This window comes from Coregonus clupeaformis, unplaced genomic scaffold (genome assembly GCF_020615455.1).
Source record: "Coregonus clupeaformis isolate EN_2021a unplaced genomic scaffold, ASM2061545v1 scaf0043, whole genome shotgun sequence".
NCBI classification, from domain to species: domain Eukaryota; kingdom Metazoa; phylum Chordata; class Actinopteri; order Salmoniformes; family Salmonidae; genus Coregonus; species Coregonus clupeaformis.
The window spans coordinates 824,752-845,050 of record NW_025533498.1 but is presented as its reverse complement, the minus strand read 5'-3'; positions in this window follow the sequence as shown (position 1 = coordinate 845,050).

Genomic DNA, 20,299 nt, shown 5'->3' with positions numbered 1-20,299 from the left:
GCCATTTTGAGCCTGTAATCGAACCCACAATTGCTGATGCTCCAGATACTCAACTAGTCTCAAGAAGGCCAGTTTTACTGCTTCTTTAATCAGAACAACAGTTTTCAGCTGTGCTAACATAATTGCAAAATGATTTTCTAATGATCAATTAGCCTTTTAAAATGATAAACTTGGATTAGTAAACACAACGTGCCATTGGAACACAGGACTGATGGTTGCTGATAATGGGCCTCTGTACGCCTATGTAGATATTCCATTAAAAATCAGCCGTTTCCAGCTAAAATAGCCATTTACAACATTAACAATGTCTACACTGTATTTCTGATCAATTTGATGTTATTTTAATGGACAGAAAAATAGCTTTTCTTTCGAAAACAAGGACATTTCTAAGTGACCCCAAACTTTTGAACGGTATTAATATATATATATATATATATATATATATATATATATATATATATATATATATATATATATATATAGAGAGAGCAAGAGGAGTCAGTCCCCACATTCACACATAAACCACTCCAGACAGACAATATAGCTGTGAACCAAATGTCCACTCTACTATATTGCAAGCTGCATCATTTGCATTTAAATTAAAGGTTTAAATCAAAGTGCAGCCCAGGCCTTTAAATGGCCTGTTGCTCTATAAGGGGATATATAGTGACTAAGTCACAGCAGAGATATTACACTTGTCCCAGGGCTGACTGTTTCCTCGTTTGCATGAATCAAAAACAATTCCACAGACAAGAAGCTAGCTAGAGAGTCTTAGAAAATATGTCTATCTACTTCATCCTGATAGAACACATGATCATGAGCCTGAAGAACGGCTGCTACAATTTAAAAAGCTATTCATGTAGGCATATAAAACCCTTATTACTGTAGGTTTGTTGTGACTTATACCAGAGTGCACATGTGTGATGAAACACCTACTCCCGATGTTGCAACAACACCACAACAAGACACTGAAGAGACACTAATGAGCTTGCATGGTCAGCAAGGTCTAGAGAATCAGAATGGGTCTTGACGACACACTGCTACAGCGAGCTCGCAATCAGCCCAAACCCTTCATTAAAATGTGCGCTAACTGAACGATAACATTACAGTGAGCTAGCTAGCTAGCACAGTGGGCTAAGGCTCATAATTGGCATAGCCTTTGTCCCTGTAGACTGAGCTGCCAGTCACTTGAGGCTCTGTGTGGCAGTGGCAGTTCTGTAAGGGGTTTCTAATAGAGATGTTTGTCTGTGTGTGCCTTGTTATTGTAAACCAAATCAAATCAAATATTATTGGTCACATACACGTGTTTAGCAGATGTTATTGCGGGTGTAGCGAAATGCTTGTGTTTCTAGCTCCGACAGTGCAGTAATATCTAACAAGTCATATCTAACAATTTCACAACATATACCCAATACACACAAATCTAAGTAAAGCAATGGAATGAAAATATATAAATAAATATATGGACGAGCAATGTCAGAGCAGCACAGACTAAGATACAGTAGAATAGTATAGAATACAGTTTATACATATGAGATCAGTAATGCAAGATATGTAAACATTATTAAACTGACTAGTGTTCCATTTATTAAAGTGGCCAGTGATTTCTAATCTATGTATATAGGCAGCAGTCTCTAATGTGCTAGTGAAGGCTATTTAACAGTCTGATGGCCTTGAGATAGTAGCTGTTTTTCAGTCTCTCGGTCCCAGCTTTGATGCACCTGTACTGACCTCGCCTTCTGGATGATAGCGGGGTGAACAGGCAGTGGCTCGGGTGGTTGTCCTTCATTATCTTTTTGGCCTTCCTGTGACATCGGGTGCTGTAGGTGTCCTGGAGGGCTGGTAGTTTGCCCTTGGTGATGCGTTGTGCTGACCACACCACCCTCTGGAGAGCCCTGCGGTTGAGGGCGGTGCAGTTGCCGTACCAGACTGATACAGCCCGACAGGATGCTCTCAATTGTACATCTGTAAAAGTTTATGAGGGTTTTAGGTGCCAAGCAAAATTTCTTCAGCCTCCTGAGGTTGAAGAGGCGCTGTTGCACCTTCTTAACCACACTGTCTGTGTGGCTGGACCATTTCAGTTTGTCAGTGATGTGTACGCCAAGGAACTTGAAGCTTTCCACCTTCTCCATTGCGGTCGATGTTGATAGGGGGGTGTCCCCTCTGCTGTTTCCTGAAGTCCCCGATCATCTCCTTTGTTTTGTTGATGTTGAGTGAGAGGTTATTTTCCTGGCACCAAACTCCCACAGCCCTCACCTCCTCCCTGTAGGCTGTCTCGTCATTGTTGGTAATCAAGCCTACTACTTTTGTGTCGTCTGCAAACTTGATGATTGAGTTGGAGGCGTGCTTGGCCACGCAGTCATGGGTGAACCGGGAGTACAGGAGGGGGCTGAGCACGCACCCTTGTGGGGTCCCAGTGTTGAGGATCAGCAAAGTGGAGGTGTTGTTTCCTACCTTCACCACCTGGGGGCGGCCCGTCAGGAAGTCCAGGACCCAGTTGCACAGGGCGGGGTTCAGACCCAGGGCCTCGAGCTTAATGATGAGCTTGGAGGGTACTATGGTGTTGAATGCTGAGCTATAGTCAATGAACAGCATTCTTACATATGTATTCTTCTTGTCCAGATGGGATAGGGCAGTGTGCAGTGTGATGGTGATTGCATCGTCTATGGATCTATTGGGGCGGTAAGCAAATTGAAGTGGGTCTAGGGTGGCAGGTAAGGGAGAGGTGATATGATCCTTGACTAGTCTCTCAAAGCACTTCATGATGACAGAAGTGAGTGCTACGGGGGCGATAGTCCCGTGTAGCTCAGTTGGTAGAGCATGGCGCTTGCAATGCCAGGGTTGTGGGTTTGATTCCCACGGGGGACGAGCATGAAAATGTATGCACTCACTAACTGTAAGTCGCTCTGGATAAGAGCGTCTGCAAAATGACTAAAATGTAAAAATGATAGTCATTTAGTTCAGTTACCTTTGCTTTCTTGGGTATAGGGACAATGGTGGCCATATTGAAGCATGTGGGGACAGCAGACTGGGATAGGGAGAGATTGAATATGTCCGTAAACACACCAGCCAGCTGGTCTGCGCATGCTCAGAGGACGCGGCTAGGGATGCCATCTGGGCCGGCAGCCTTGCGAGGGTTAACACGCTTAAATGTCTTACTCACATCGACCACGGAGAAGGAGAGCCCACAGTCCTTGGTAGCGGGCCACGTCGGTGGCACTGTATTATCCTCAAAGCGGGCAAAGAAGGTGTTTAGCTTGTCCGGAAGCAAGATGTCGGTGTCCGCGACGTGGCTGGTTTTCCTTTTGTAGTCCGTGATTGTCTGTAGACCCTGCCACATACGTCTCGTGTCTGAGCCGTTGAATTGCAACTCCACTTTGTCCCTATACTGACGTTTTGCCTGTTTGATTGCCTTGCGGAGGGAATAACTACACTGTTTGTATTCTGCCATATTCCCAGTCACCTTGCCATTGTTAAATGCGGTGGTTCGATCTTTCAGTTTTGCACGAATGCAGCCATCTATCCACGGTTTTTGGTTAGGGTAGGTTTTAATAGTCACAGTGGGTACAACATCTCCTATACACTTCCTGATAAACTCAGTCACCGTATCAGTATACACGTCAATATTATTCTCTGAAGCTACCCGGAACATATCCCAGTCCGCGTGATCAAAACAATCTTGAAGCGTGGATTCCGATTGGTCAGACCAGAGTTTAATAGTCCTTAGCACGGGTACTTCCTGTTTGAGTTTCTGCCTATAGGAAGGGAGGAGCAAAATAGAGTCATGGTCAGATTTGCCGAAAGGAGGGCGGGGGAGGGCCTTGTATGCATCCCGGAAGTTGGAGTAGCAGTGGTTGAGTGTTTTAGCAGCACGAGGACTACAGTCGATGTGTGATAGAACTTGGGCAACCTTTTAAAATCCCCATCTACAATAAATGCAGGTTTCCAGTTTGGATAGAGTCCAGTGAAGTTCTTTGAGGGTCGTCGTGGTATCGGCTTGAGGGGGGATATAAACGGCCGTGACTATAACCGAATAATATTATCTTGGGAGATAATACGGTCGGCATTTGATTGTGAGGTATTCTAGGTCGGGTGAACAAAAGGACTTGAGTTCCTGCATGTTATCACAATTACACCATGAGTCGTTAATCATAAAACATACACCTCCACCCTTCTGCTTCCTGGAGAGATATTTATTCCTGTCTGCGCGATGAACTGAGAACCCAACTGGCTGGACCGACTCGGACAGTGTATCCCGAGATAGCCATAGTTCCGTGAATCAGAGTATGTTACAATCCCTGATGTCTCTCTGGAAAGAAAACCCTCGCCCTGAGCTCGTCAACTTTATTATCCAGAGACTGAACATTAGCGAGTAATATACTTGGAAGCGGTGGGTGGTGTGCACGCCTCCTAAGTCGGACTAGAAGGCCGCTCCAAAAACTACAGCTGTCTGCAAATCTGCGAGAGGTTTGGAGGCGCTGCCCTCATTTTGGACCTCATTAAATGCTTTCCACGTGAGAGGGCCTCCCAGGGCGCTAGCTTCGACTGACAGGACCAGCCTTGACTGACAAACCAAGCCCCAACTGACAAACCAAGCCTCAACTGACAAACGTTTCCTAGACTTCCCAGCTAGCACATAACATTCTGAAAACCATATGTTTCTTAGAGCTTGGTGAGAGCGTGGCTATCCTATGGTTATTTTGCATACAACCTTCCCACAACTTTCTGGGAATGGTATAGGTTAGTTGCTTGGCTTTGGAACATTCCCAGCACATTTAAGGTACTTGACAAAAATAAAAAAAATGTTGGGGGGTATTTGATTACTTTAACAGAAGGTTTCCTAAAAGTTCAAACATGTTACATTTAATTTAGGTAATGTTCTAGGAACGTTCTCCAACTGGTTTGACAGTGGGAATGTTCTCAAATAATTCATAGAATGTTAAGAAACGACGTTCTTCTGTGGGAATTTCAGTACTTCAGCATAACATTTCCTACAGGTTTCCTCATGGTTCTATTTAAAGTCATGTTCTCAAATTGTTCCAAGAACGTTACGAAAACATTCCATAAAAACCACAAGAAAACTTTAGTAATGTTCAGAGAATGTTATTTAAAAACATACATTCAGTTCTCAGCATTAACAAAACTCTCTATCCTCTATCTTGTTAAGTGTGTTCAGGTGTAATTGGACTCACCGGATCTTAATGAGTGCTTGTTTCCTTTGAAATGGGGTCTGTTTGAATAGAATGAACAGCTTTGTATGAACAGCTTTGTATGCATAAAAAACATGGCATGCCAGCTCATCCTGGTGGCACAGTGGACTAATTCCATGGATAGAGAACACAAGATCAAAGGTTCAAATCTCACTGATGCCGTGTCACAATAAAAAATAAATGTGTTTGCATGATTAATGCCTAAGTAAATTAATTTCCATGTGTCCTATGTGTGCTTGGAGTTCAAAAAAGTTTACCCAAAATAAGCAGTGTTCTTAACATTCAGTTAAAGTTTAGGATGTTATTCAAATAGCCTATAATTTCCATTGACAGAGCATTAATAAAACCTCCCAGGAAAACTTTAAAGGAACCAGAGTAAAAAAAATTCTGAACCTCCCTGCAACCTACAAATAAATGTTCGCAGAACAGGCAAAATGTCTGTTCTCAGAACATTAAAAAAATATATATCATTTTACCGGTCAGGAAATGTACGGCTTCGTCCCCACAACCAATGTGAAACCTAAAACACAACTTCCAAGGAACCAAATGTACTAACTGGGTGATCAACCTAGCTTAGACTGACAGGCCTAGCTTTTTTTGTATCTGAATTTTTTGTCCCCTACAATATGAAATTACATTCACAACTGCGGTTCAAATCAAAACCAAACAAAAACTGTTGTATGAATTATACTAAATGACTCCAAGATGACTTAACTTCAATTGATTCATTATCAAATCAGCCGTATCTCACCTTGTGAATCTTGCCCTCCACCGTGTCGACCAGGAAGAGGTAGTCTATTTGTTTGTGGAAGTCGAGCGATGTTCCACAAGCTGCATCTCAATCCACTGCATCTGCCGATGTCGCCCTTCCGCATCTGTGGTGAAAGGTGGCAGCACTAGAGCAGTGTTTGTCAGATCATGAGACATCCCGAAAATCGGTCTTCTCACGAAAACGTCTGTAGTGTCTGAACGGTGTTCTCTGTTTTGCTCTACAACCCCCACAAGCATCACGGGACTCATCTGACGTCGGTACATCCAATCTGCCAACTTCTGCCTGTAGCTTCTGAACCGTTTGGGATACACACTAATACTGTGGAAAGGTGAGTCTCTCACGAACACGTGTCAGTTGTTTTGCTCTAGGATGCCCACAAGCCTAACAAGACTAGTCTGAAGGTAGCCGGGTAATAGTTAAAAATAAAATAATGGAAGTATACACTGAGTGTACAAAACATTAAGAACACCTTCCTAATATTGAATCTCACCCCCCCCTTTTGCCCTCAGAACAGCCTCAATTCGTTGGGGCATGGACTGTACAAGGTGTCGAAAGCGTTCCACAGGGATGCTGGCCCACGTTGACTCCAATGCTTCCCACAGTCAAGTTGGCTGGATGTCCTTTGGGTGATGGACCATTCTTGATACACACGGGAAACTGTTGAGAGTGAAAAACACAGCAGAGTTGCAGTTCTTGACACAAACCGGTGCGCCTGGCTAGGGCTGTGGCGGTCACAAAATCTCGTCAGCCGGTGATTGTCAAGCAAATAACTGCCGGCTTCACGGTAATTGACTGTTAATTAACATAAACACATTTAGCATCTCCTGGCTTCCACACATAGCCTATAAGCAACTGATGCAGACCTTTGGAACATCTACATTTTTTTGGAACATCTACAAGTCGAATAAATCCATGTAATATAGCATACACCTTCCCAATAAATCCATTATTTATTTTAGACGGGTCTAAAGAAACATGATATGAAGAAAATGTAGTCTATTTCAGAAGAAGAATAGCATACTCTGAGTTGTCCTTATGTTAGGTCCTGATCTGGCTATGCCATATGGCTGTGGGCTACACTCATTTAGCAGACAAGATTTGCTTAGAATTCCGTGGCATTATTTTATAGTATGAAGAATACAATTGAACAAAGCTGAATAAAATAAGGATATTTTCTCCAAACAATTTGAAGGAGTGCGCACATGCGGCTATTCTGTGTTGAGCGGTTAACATTGAAACAGGTACTCCTATATGCTTAATTTAGAGTTATTTATGTAACTTTAGTTGTGATACAAACGTTGGGCTATATGTTTAGATGTTTTATACATTCTAAGGCTGCATGATGCGACTCTAATTATGATTTGAAAGAAGTTGTATGTGCAGGCTGTACACACTTCATCAGTCTCTCATTCACAATTTGACAAGCACTTGATAATGCCTCGAATTTCCCGGAGGCATCCCCTTTGTGTGGCCGTAATGCCCTCTAAAAAAATCCATGCCTTTTGCGGCCAGTGGCCGTTGTGCCCTTGGCTCTCCATCACCTGATCGGGTCTTTCTCACAGGCTACAAGCAAAGACAGACACATCGGGGACGCAACTACGCGCGTCCTTATCCAATTCTGAGGCGCATATTGAAGATATATAGCTTAAAATGTTGATAACCCTATTCCAAAGCATAGGTTTAACAGAGCAAATGAAATGTAACCTCACTCTGTAAGTCATATATCATCAATTATACTATTTAGGCCTATATAGCATTTGCGAAGTCATCAACAGCTATTGTTTCAATTCAACCCAGGGTTCAACTAAAAATAGACAATACATATACAGTGCCTTCAGAATGTATTCACACCCCTTGTGTTACAAAGTGGGATTAAAATGGATGTAATTGTCTTTTTTTGTCAATGATCTAAACACAATAATCTGTCATGTCAAAATGTTAGAACTTTTTAAATATTTTAAAAAGAATAATGGAAAACAATATATCTTGATTAGATAAGTATTCAACCCCCTGAGTAAATGGTAGCGATTACAGCTGTGAGTCTTTTGGGGTCAGTTGATCATTGCTAGACAGCAATTTTCAAGTCTTGCCATAGATTTTCAAGCTGATTTAAGTCAAAACTGTAACTAGGCCACTCAGGAACATTCAATGTCATCTTGCAACTCCAGAGTATATTTGGCCTTGTGTTTTAGGTTATTGCTTTGCTGAAATGGGAATTTATCTCCCAGTGTCTGTTGGAAAGCAGACTTAACCAGGTTTTCCTCTAGAATTTTGCCTGTGCTTAGCTCTATTCCATTTATTTTTATCCTATAAATCTCTCTATTCCTTGCCGATGACAAGCATACCCATAACATGCAGACACCACCACGCTTGAAAATATGTAGAGTGGTACTCAGTGATGTGTTGTGTTGAATTTGCTCCAAACATTGCGCGTTCTATTCAGGACAAAAAATGCATTTCTTTGCCACATTTTTTGCAGTATTACTTTAGTGCCATATTGAATAAAGGATACAGGTTTTGGAATATTTTTCTTCTGTACAAGCGTCCTTATTTCACTCTGTCATGCAGGTTAGTATTGTGGAGTAACTACAACGTTGTTGATTCATCCTCAGTTTTCTCCTATCATAGCCATTAAACTCTGTAACTGTTTTAAACTTACCAATGGCCTCATGGTGAAATCTCTGACCGGTTTCCTTCCTTTCCAGCAACTGAGTTAGGAAGGACACCTGTATCTTTGTAGGGATTGGGTGTATTGATACACCATCCAAAGCATAATTGCTAACTTCACCATGCTCAAAGGGATATTCAGTATCTGCTTATTTTTTTATACCCATCTATCAATAGGTGCCCTTCTTTGAGAGGCATTGGAAAAAACCCTGGTCTTTGTGGTTGAATCTGTGCTTGAAATTCACTACTCGACTGAGGGACCTTACAGATAATTGTATGTGTGGGGTACATAGATGGAGGAGTCATTCAAAAATCATGTTAACCACTATTATTGCACACAGAGTGAATCCATGCAACTTATTATGTGACTTGTTAAGCAACATTTTTACTCCTGAACTTATTTATGCTTGCCATAACAAAGGGGTTGAATACTTATTTACTCAAGACATTTCAGCTTTACATTTTTAATTAATTTGTAAAAAATTCTAAAAACGACATTCCACTGTGACATTATGGGTTATTGTGTGTAGATCAGTGACACACAATCCAGGCTGTAACACAACAAAATGTGGAAATAGTCAAGGAGTGTCAATGCTTTCTGAAGGAACTGTATGCACACACGCACACACACACACACACACACATCGTGGGAAGGTTGGATTAGAGATCCTAGTGTGATCAGCCAGCTCTCAACCCTGTATCTTATGAACTGACATGTAACATTAGCTTTAGACCATGTGAGAATGGCAGAGGAGCACTGTTGTCCAGCTGTAACACAACAAAATGTGGAAAAAGTCAAGGGGTGTGAATACTTTCTATAGGCACTGTAGGCCTAGGGTTCCAAGCTTTGGTTGATGTCAAATGTAATCTTCAAGTTAATAATTAATATGTTGGATTCATGTCTCCATTTCAACCAAAAATCTAAGAATAGGACTAAATCAAATCAGACTTTATTTAAAGTTCATTTAAAGTTTGATTTGATTTTATTTAGTTTTATTCATTAACTTAGATTTTTAGTTGAAATGGAGACGTGAATCCAACATGAATTATTAACAGATTTTTGGTTGAGATGGAGACGTGAATCCAGCATATCAATTATTAATTTGTAGACAAACTGGAATTAAAGTCAGACTAAGTCAGTGGCACAAAATATATATCTCCTTCAAATGTTGATATTGGGTTGCGTTGACAACCAAACACAATTCAATATCACTTTTGCGATACAGTAAATAGCCTATTAACTTGTCGACAAGTTAACAAATGATATGTTGGATTCACGTCTCAAACTAAACCAAAAATAAAAGCAAAAGATTAGGATTATGCCAGTGGCTCAGATGAAACTATCCAAGTATTAGATAGATACAGCTCCTTCAAATGTTGATATTTGGTTGCGATGTCAACCTAACACAATTCGATAAGACTTTTGTAATACAGTAAGTTAAGGCTATCTTACAAACTAATGTAACCGTTCTTATTCAACCTTAAAATGAGTAACTCATCAATTGCCACATTTTGAGGTTACTGTAACTATAAAAGTCTTATTTTGTAATCATAGAAAGCGTGCATGTTCAAGTCTTATCGAAAAGGTTGCAGGTCTGTGGAGATCTTCACAATATTCATATCTGTGCAGAATCTCGAACAGCATTGATCACTATGTACTTTTAATGTAATCTCAACTACAATCCAGGTAATTTGGTTGCGCTATTAGATGAAACACAGCAATAACACATTAAATTGTGTATAAATACAAAATATCTGACATTGTATTCCTATTTTAACATTGTTGTGCTTTTAAATGGTTGAAAGTGCAGTGATAATGCATTTAGATGACAACTAAACCAAAAATCATTGGAATATGGTTGTGCTTTTATATGGTTGAAAGCATAGTGATAACACATTGGGAATTCAACAAACTTCTGGCTGTCTTTTTGAGTGGGTGAATAAAGGTTGAAATCTCATTGATCAACATCTCAACCAAAAATTACCCACATTTCCACATTGAAATGACGTTGTGTGCCCAGTGGGTACCTTGTGCAATGTCGTCAAACGTGTTTTGGTTCACCACCGCTTGATGATCTTGGCCACCTTGGCCACTTTGGTGATGTCATCACTCTGAAGGCACAACAGGGTGAAAGCTTTCAGTTCTCTAACTTCAATGAATCAACAATGTCTGTGTGTTGTTGAATGAGGGCCCAGTTTAACTAAGCGTTATCTCCAATTGATTGACTTGGGGTCAAAGTTGATTTTTTATGTTAAAGTTAATAATTGTTGACTTGAGGTTTTCCTGGGTCTCCACCAGCATCATCTTCTTCTTGCCTTTGTCATTGTCCTTCTTGGGGATGGCTTTTGCCTTCTCCTTGTTCTTATCCTGCTTCTGCAGCACCTCCAAATATACATCATAGATCTCCCACTGCAGGAGGAGGAGGAGGAGTGGGGAGGGTATCCTTGTCGTATCACTAGCCTTCATAGATGTTTAGGTGCAGCAAACACTGAGCATCAACAATGGCATCATCAAACCAAAAAAGCTGTATTTCTCACCTGATTGGCAGTAGCTGAGAAGTTTGCATGAGGAGGGGGATCAGTCTGATATCCTCTTTCTTGAGAGGGAGTTCAGTGGATTACTATCACTGGCTATCCTAAATTGAATGCACCAATTTGTAAGTCGCTCTGGATAAGAGCGTCTGCTAAATGACTTAAATGTAAAATGTAAAAATGAAAATCTTTTCAAAACAGATTTGCCCTTCCACATTATTATAGGCAATTTATGTTTCTTGCGGCATAGTCTGCCTTGGCCCCTACCCTACTGGTTAGTGATTTTCTGCTCCTTCTTGCCAGCCTCGGACTCCACGCTGTCAGCTCTCTCCTCTCCCCTGCCCTCCTCCGCATCCCCTGCATCTTCCCCACCTGCAGAGGAGACAGAGGAAAGATCCACACAACACTTTTCACTAACTTGTCTCTGGATCGTGTGGGTGTTGGCATACAATTGATTGTACATCACTGAAGAGCCACTCAAATTACTGAATGTAGGCTATTTCACAAACTTCTCGGCATGTTAATAAATTAAGTGGCTTCCTACCGGAGTCTCAGGTTTTTCATCTTCAGTTTCAGCTACAACTGTGTCTTTTTCTGGAATAATAATCAACATCTCATGTTTCCATCAAAGCCAAATTGGGATTTATTCAAACATTTGCTCTTGTAAAAGGCAGCATATTTGATTCACTCAACAGTTCGAGAATCCCTACCTACCCTCAGGGAGGCCCTGTTTAGCTCTCTGTCAAATCAAATCAAATCAAATTGTATTGGTCACATACACATATTTAGCAGATGTTATTGCGGGTGTAGCGAAATGCTTGCGTTCCTAGCTCCAACAGTGCAGTAGTATCTAACAATTCACAACAATACACACAAATCTAAAAGTAAAAGAATGGAATTAAGAAATATATAAATATTAGGATGAGCAATGTCGGAGTAAATACAGTAGAATAGAATACAGTATATATACACATATGAAATGAGTAAAGCAGTATGTAAACATTATTAAAGTGACTAGTGTTACATTATTAAAGTGACCAGTGATTCCATGTCTATGTATATAGGGCAGCAGCCTCTAAGGTGTAGGGTTGAGTAACCGGGTGGTAGACGGCTAGTGATGGCTATTTAACAGTTTGATGGCCTTGAGATAGAAGCTGTTTTTCAGTCTCTCAGTCCCAGCTTTGATGCACCTGTACTGACCTCGCCTTCTGGATAGTAGTGGGGTGAACAGGCCGTGGCTCGGGTGGTTGATGTCCTTGATGATCTGTTTGACCTTCCTGTGACATCGGGTGCTGTAGGTGTCCTGGAGGCAGGCAATGTGCCCCCGGTGATGCGTTGGGCAAACTGCACCACCCTCTGGAGAGCCCTGCGGTTGCGGGCGGTGCAGTTGCCGTACCAGGCGGTGATACAGCCCGGCAGGATGCTCTCAATTGTGCATCTGTAAAAGTTTGTGAGGGTCTTAGGGGCCAAGCCGAATATCTTCAGCCTCCTGAGGTTGAAGAGGTGCTGTTGTTGATAGTGTTGTTAAGAAGGCAGAGCAGCGCTTTATCATGGACAGACTTCTCCCCATCTTAGCTACTGTTGTATCAATATATTTTGACATTTGACATTTTAGTCATTTAGCAGACGCTCTTATCCAGAGCGATTTACAGTTAGTGAGTGCATACATTTTCATACTGGACCATGACAGTTTACAATCCAGGGTTACTCCAAGCAGTTTAGTCACCTCAACTTGCTCAATTTCCACATTATTCATTACGAGATGTAGTTGATGTTTAGGGTTTAGTGAATGATTTGTCCCAAATACAATGCTTGTAGTTTTGGACATATTTAGGACTAACTTATTCCTTGCCACCCACTCTGAAACTAACTGCAGCTCTTTATTAAGTGTTGCAGACATTTCAGTTGCTGTAGTAGCTGACGTGTATAGTGTTGAGTCATCCGCATACATAGACACACTGGCTTTACTCAAAGCCAGTGGCATTACGTTAGTAAAGATTGAAAAAAGTAAGGGGCCTAAACAGCTACCCTGGGAAATTCCTGATTCTACCTGGATTATGTTGGAGGGGCTTCCATTAAAGAACACCCTCTGTGTTCTGTTAGACAAGTAACTCTTTAACCACAATATAGCAGGGGGTGTAAAGCCATAACACATACATTTTTCCAGCAGCAGACTATGATCGATAATGTCAAAAGCCGCACTGAAGTCTAACAAAACAGCCCCCACAATCTTTTTGTCATCAATTTCTCTCAGCCAATTATCAGTCATTTGTATAAGTGCTGTGCTTGTTAAATGTCCTTCCCTATAAGCGTGCTGAAAGTCTGTTGTCAATTTGTTTACTGTAAAATAGCAATGTATCTGGTCAAACACCATATTTTCTAGAAGTTTAGTAAGGGTTGGTAACAGGCTGATTGGTCAGCTATTTGAGCCAATAAAGGGGGCTTTACTATTATTGGGTAGCGGAATGACTTTAGCTTCCCTCCAGGCCTGAGGGCACACACTTTCTAGTAGGCTTAAATTGAAGATATGGCAAATAGGAGTGGCAATATCGTCCGCTATTATCCGCAGTAATTTTCCATCCAAGTTGTCAGACCCCGGTAGCTTGTCATTGTTGATAGACAACAATAATTTTTTCACCTCTTCCACACTAATTTTACGGAATTCAAAAGTACAATGCTTGTCTTTCATAATTTGATCAGATATACTTGGATGTGTACCGTCAGCGTTTGTTGCTGGCATGTCATACCTAAGTTTTCTTATCTTGCCAATGAAAAAGTAATTAAAGTTGTTGGCAATACAGTCGGTTTTGTGATGAATGAGCCATCTGATTCAATGAATGATGGAGCCGAGTTTCATTTAATTTAAGGTGCTCCAAAGCTTTTTATTATCATTCTTTATATCATTTATTTTTGTTTCATAGTATAGTTTATTTTTATTTTTATTTAGTTTAGTTACATTATTTCTTAATTTGCAGTACGTTTGCCAATCGATTGGGCTGCCAGACTTATTTGCCATACCTTTTCCCTTATCCCTCTCAACCATACCATTTTTGAATTCCTCATCAATCGACGGGGATTTAATAGTTTTTACAGTCATTTTCTTAATGGGTGCATGCTTATTAGTAACTGGAATAAGCAATTTCATAAATGCAGCGTCTGGTTGCTCCTCATTACACATCACAGACCAGCAAATATTCTTTACATCATCAAATCAAATCAAATCAAATTTTATTGGCCACATGCGCCGAATACAACAGGTGCAGACATTACAGTGAAATGCTTACTTACAGCCCTTAACCAACAGTGCATTTATTTTTAATAAAAAACGTTGAATAAAACAACAAAAAAGTGTTGAGAAAAAAAGAGCAGAAGTAAAATAAAATAAAAAAAACTGTAGGGAGGCTATATATACAGGGTGGTACATTTACATTTTAGTCATTTAGCAGACGCTCTTATCCAGAGCGACTTACAGTTAATGCATACATTTTATTTATTTTTTCATACCCCCTGTGGGAATCAAACCCACAACCCTGGCGTTGCAAACACCATGCTCTATCAACTGAGCTACATCCCTGCCTGCCATTCCCTCTCCTACCCTGGACGACGCTGGGCCAATTGCGCGCCGCCCCATTGGTCTCCCGGTCGCGGCCGGCTATGACAGAGCCTGGATTTGAACCAGGATCTCTAGTGGCACAGCTAGCACTGCGATGCAGTGCCTTAGACCACTGCGCCACTCGGGAGACAGATGCAGAGTCAGTGTGCGGGGGCACCGGCTGGTTGAGGTAGTTGAGGTAGTTGAAGTAATATGTACATGTGGGTAGAGTTAAAGTGACTATGCATAAATAATTAACAGAGTAACAGCAGCGTAAAAATATGGGGTGGGGGGGGCAGTGCAAATAGTCAGGGTAGCCATGATTAGCTGTTCAGGAGTCTTATGGCTTGGGGGTAGAAGCTGTTGAGAAGTCTTTTGGACCTAGACTTGGCACTCCGGTACCGCTTGCCGTGCGGTAGCAGAGAGAACAGTCTATGACTACGGTGGCTGGAGTCTTTGACAATTTTGAGGGCCTTCATCTGACACCGCCTGGTATAGAGGTCCTGGATGGCAGGAAGCTTGGCCCCAGTGATGGGCTGGGCCGTACGCACTACCCTCTGTAGTGCCTTGCGGTCGGAGGCCAAGCAGTTGCCATACCAGGCGGTGATGCAACCAGTCAGGATGCTCTCGATGGTGCAGCTGTATAATTTTTTGAGGATCTGAGGACCCATGCCAAATCTTTTCAGTCTCCTGAGGGGGAATAGGCTTTGTCGTGCCCTCTTCACGACTGTCTTGGTGTGTTTGGACCATGATAGTTTGTTGGTGATGTGGACACCAAGGACATCATCAACATAAGAATCACTACAAAACTTATTGTATGACCTCTTATACACTATATTAGGCCCAGCCTTTGGAATTTTGGTTTTCCTAGATATGGCTACTATATTGTGATCACTACATCCTATGGATTTGGATACTGCTTTAAAGCACACTTCTGCAGCATCAGCAAAGATGTGATCAATACATGTTGATGATTTCATTCCTGTGCTGTTTGTAACTACCCCGGTAGGTTGACTGATAACTTGAACCAAGTTGCAGGCACTGGTTACAGTTTGAAGTTTTTTCTTGAGTGGGCAGCTTGATGAAAGCCAGTCAATATTTAAATCACCCAGAAAATATACTTCTCTGTTGATATCACATACACTACCAGTCAAAAGTTTGGACACAGCTACTCATTCCAGGGTTTTTCTTTATTTTTACTATTTTATACATTGTAGAATAATAGTGAAGACAACAAAACTATGAAATAACACATATGGAATCATGTAGTAACCAACAAAGTGTTAAAAAAATGAAAATATATTTTATAATTGAGATTCTTCAAATAGCCACCATTTGCCTTGATGACAGCTTTGCACACTCTTGGCATTCTCTCAACCAGCTTCATGAGGTAGTCACCTAGAATGCATTTCAATTAACAGGTGTGCCTTCTTAAAAGTTAATTTGTGGAATTTCTTTCCTTCTTAATGCGTTTGAGCCAATCAGTTGTGTTGTGACAAGGTAGGGGGCGTATACAGAAGATAGCCCTATTTGGTAAAAGACCAAGTCCATATTATGGCAAGAACAGCTCAAATAAGCAAAGTGAAACGACAGTCCATCATTACTTTAAGACAAGAAGGTCAGTCAATACGGAACGTTTCAAGAACTTTGAACGTTTCTTCAAGTGCAGTCGCAAAACCCATCAAGCGCTATGATGAAACTGGCTCTCATGAGGACCACCACAGGAATGGAAGACCCAGAGCTACCTCTGCTGCAGAAGATAAGTTAATTGGAGTTACCAGCCTCAGAAATTGCAGCCCAAATAAATGCTTCACAGAGTTCAAGTCACAGACACATCTCAACATCAACTGTTCAGATGGGACTGTGTAAATCAGGCCTTCATGGTCTAATTGCTGCAACAACAAAAAACACTACTAAAGGACACCAATAATAAGAAGAGACCTGCTTGGAGTCCAAATTGGAGATTTTTGGTTCCAACCGGTGTGTCTTTGTGAGACGTGGTGTGGGTGAACGGATGATCTCCGCATGTGTAGTTCCCACCGTAAATCATGGAGGAGGAGGTGTTATGGTGTGGGGGTGCTTTGCTGGTGACACTGTCTGTGATTTATTCAGAATTCAAAGCACACTTAACCAGCATGGCTACCACAGCATTCTGCAGCGATACGCCATCCCATCTGGTTTGGGTTTAGTGGGACTATCATTTGTTTTTCAACAGGACAATGACCCAACACACCTCCAGGCTGTGTAAGGGCTATTTTACCAAGAAGGAGAGTGATGGAGTGCCTCATCAGATGACCTGGCCTCCACAATCCCCCGACCTCAACCCAATTGAGATGGTTCGGGATGAGTCGGACGGCAGAGTGAAGGAAAAGCAGCCAACAAGTGCTAAGCATATGTGGGAACTCCTTCAAGATTGTTGGAAAAGCTTTCCAGGTGAAGCTGGTTGAGAGAATGCCAAGAGTGTGCAAAGCTGTCATCAAGGCAAAGGTTGGCTATTTGAAGAATCTCTAATATAAAATATATTTGATTTGTTTAACACTTTTTTGGTTACTACATGATTCCATATGTGTTATTTCATAGTTTTGATGTATTCACTATTATTCTACAATGTAGAAGACAAACCCTTGAATGAGTAGGTGTGTCCAAACCTTTGACTGGTACTGTACATGATCAAGCATTTCACACATATTATCCAGATTCTGACTGTTAGCACCTGGTGGTCTATAGCAGCGTCCCACAAGAATGGGCTTTAGTTGAGGCAGATGAACCTGTAGCAATATTAATTCAACAGTATTTAACACGAGATCCTCTCTAAGCTTTATAGGAATGTGGTTCTGAATATAGACCGCAACACCGTCCCCGTTAGCATTTTGGTATTTTTGGTAGATGTTATAGCCATTTATTGCTACCACTGTTTCATCAAAGGTATTATCTATGTGAGTTTCAGAGATAGTCAAAATATGAATGCCATCTGTTACATAAAAGTTATTGACTTCACAAACCTTGTTTCTTAGGCTCCATATGTTTTCTGGGTTGCTTGATTGTTTTTAATGCTTTACTGGGAAGCTTATTAGAAGTAGACTTGCTCATGTTATTTATATTGGAGCTGATTGGACTTCCTACTAGGGCACACTGCCTCAGTGCTAACAGTGTAAGGTCGATGGGAGGTCGGGGTAGGATGGGGAGGGCAGATGAGATGGGAGTGGAGCGGTGACTTCACTAGGGAGGGGTCTCTGCAGTCAGTCAGAGTGGCAACATGGTGGCGAGGCAGTGGCACGACGACCAGGCTGAGGAGTAGAAAAGGAAAAGGTCTTAGAGTGGGACCTATCCAGGATACACTGCAATGTCTCAATTTGCTTACTCTGGATGTCCAGCTCAGACATATATTCCTCAATAATCTGACAGTTTGCACATTGGAAATTTGTCCGGACAATATTATTCCGGAACTGTGCAGCTCCTACATGGGATGAAACGTTCACTGTAGTCTCTGAAGGTGGTTGTTGCCAATCTGGAAAAAGTCTGTTTCCCTGTATGGCGGAAAGTGGTAGACGCCACTTTGGAACAATTCTGTTAAAATCCACGCAAATAAAATAGGTTGTCGAGGAATCAGCTAAAAGTCAATCAATCCACACAGTGTGATAGTCAGTTAGATTGAAATCACAGTTTGTAGGATCACCACAGTCATAGGCAGCAATCCAAAACCCAACCACAGACTAGAAACCAGCCAGCACTAGGACCCACAATAAACACAACCAAGGCACAAAACTCGCCAGCATAACAACAGCAAGGAGAGAGCAGTGACTTACTCAATGCAATTGAATGCTGGGGCCCATCAGCAACGCAATGTAGACCGTGTTACCATTATGATAGCCAAGAGAGAAGCACCTTGGAGGGGATGTAGTTTCCAGTACAGGTCGATGAAAAGCCGGGAGGGTGGCAAGCGCTACACCGGGACATGGGAGAGTCAAAAAGAGTAAATCCAAGTGGAGTTCAAGTTTGGCAGTAGTCCAAAAACATCCAAGGCTCAATGTCAAGTGGAAGGATGAAAGCAGCAGTAGGCAGGTGTATGCTCAGATAATGCCCCAGTGCAGGCCCCAGTGCAGAATAGGGTGCTCAGGTATATCCAAGTAGGCCTCAGCAGACCTGTTTTGTATGTCTCCTTAAAAACTCTGTATGCAATATTGCACTATTGTCCAATGTGTTCACAGCCAGATTAAACAAAGGTAAATGGAGACAAAAATCCACAAAAAACTTTTTGTAAGAATGCTCCTGAGAGAAGACAATGATACACATGCATTTGTATTGGACAATGCTCATGTATTTCCATCATGCAAAGTCACTTGAAAATCTTGTTTGCATTAATATCCATTATATGATGGACCCAAGAAGGAAGAAGGGAGAAGTTGTTAATTTAATCATGGATTAGACTGGAGGTTACTGCAATACTTTACCTTGAAGCTGTAATGGACAATATTCGGAGGATTATCAAGTTGTTTTCAGTCAGGATCATGATTAATTCCTCTTTCAACTCCTGGTTAAGTGACAAACAGCTTCTGAGCCTTTGCATAAAACTTGTAAATGAATTAATCCCAACTACACTGTTTATCCTTTTTGATTCAATGGCCTTTTGATTGGTGCCACCTCAAGGCTCCTGACACCAGATTCAAGTCTACGTCCCAAATGGCACCCTATTCCCTACATAGTGCAATACTTTTGACCAGGGCGCTCGTCACAAGTAGAGCACTATATACCATTTGGGATGCAACCCAGCTATATTCACCACTTCAGTGAGATCCAGTTGGTCAGGGGGCTTGATCAGAGTCATCTCTGTTCCATCTTCCTCATCCTGGCCAACACAAACATTAACCACCACATTTACCTTATTAGGTTGGTATAGCCATAGAATAATAGTTAAGCAACATAAGCACATAGGTTTTTGACAAGCTAAATCTTGCTTGCCTAATGCTAATATGTATAGTTAAATGTACATACATTTTTCTTGCTGACAGCTTTGGAAGCATTTGCCACAGGTGCCTTCAGCTGGGACAGAGCATTTGCACACATTTCACATGTTTGTTTTATGCACCACTAGGGCTGCATCTCAATAGTCTACAGTCAGTCAGTAGCTTTGACTGCTTGTCTTCTGGCCTTCATCTGCAATGTTCTGAAAAAATTACAATAGATGACAGCAACCAGGCTTTTGCTTCTCACCTGTTCAGTTCCTTCACCTCAGTACAAGAGATGGGACACGGAGAGGAAGCCACTTAGATAAAAAAAAAGGTGCTATATAGAACCTAAAAGGGTAGAACCCTTTCTACCTGGATGCAAAAATAGTTATACCTGGAACCAAAACGGGATCTCCCATGGGGACAGCCGAAGAACCATTTTGGAACAATTTTTTCTAAGAGTGTAGACTATTGAGATGTCGCAAATACATTAGTAAGAAAAACAGTCACTCTTTGCTTATTATTAGCAACGTTGTTACAATGTTGCAATCGTGCATGCAGCATGGCGACGCCACATTAG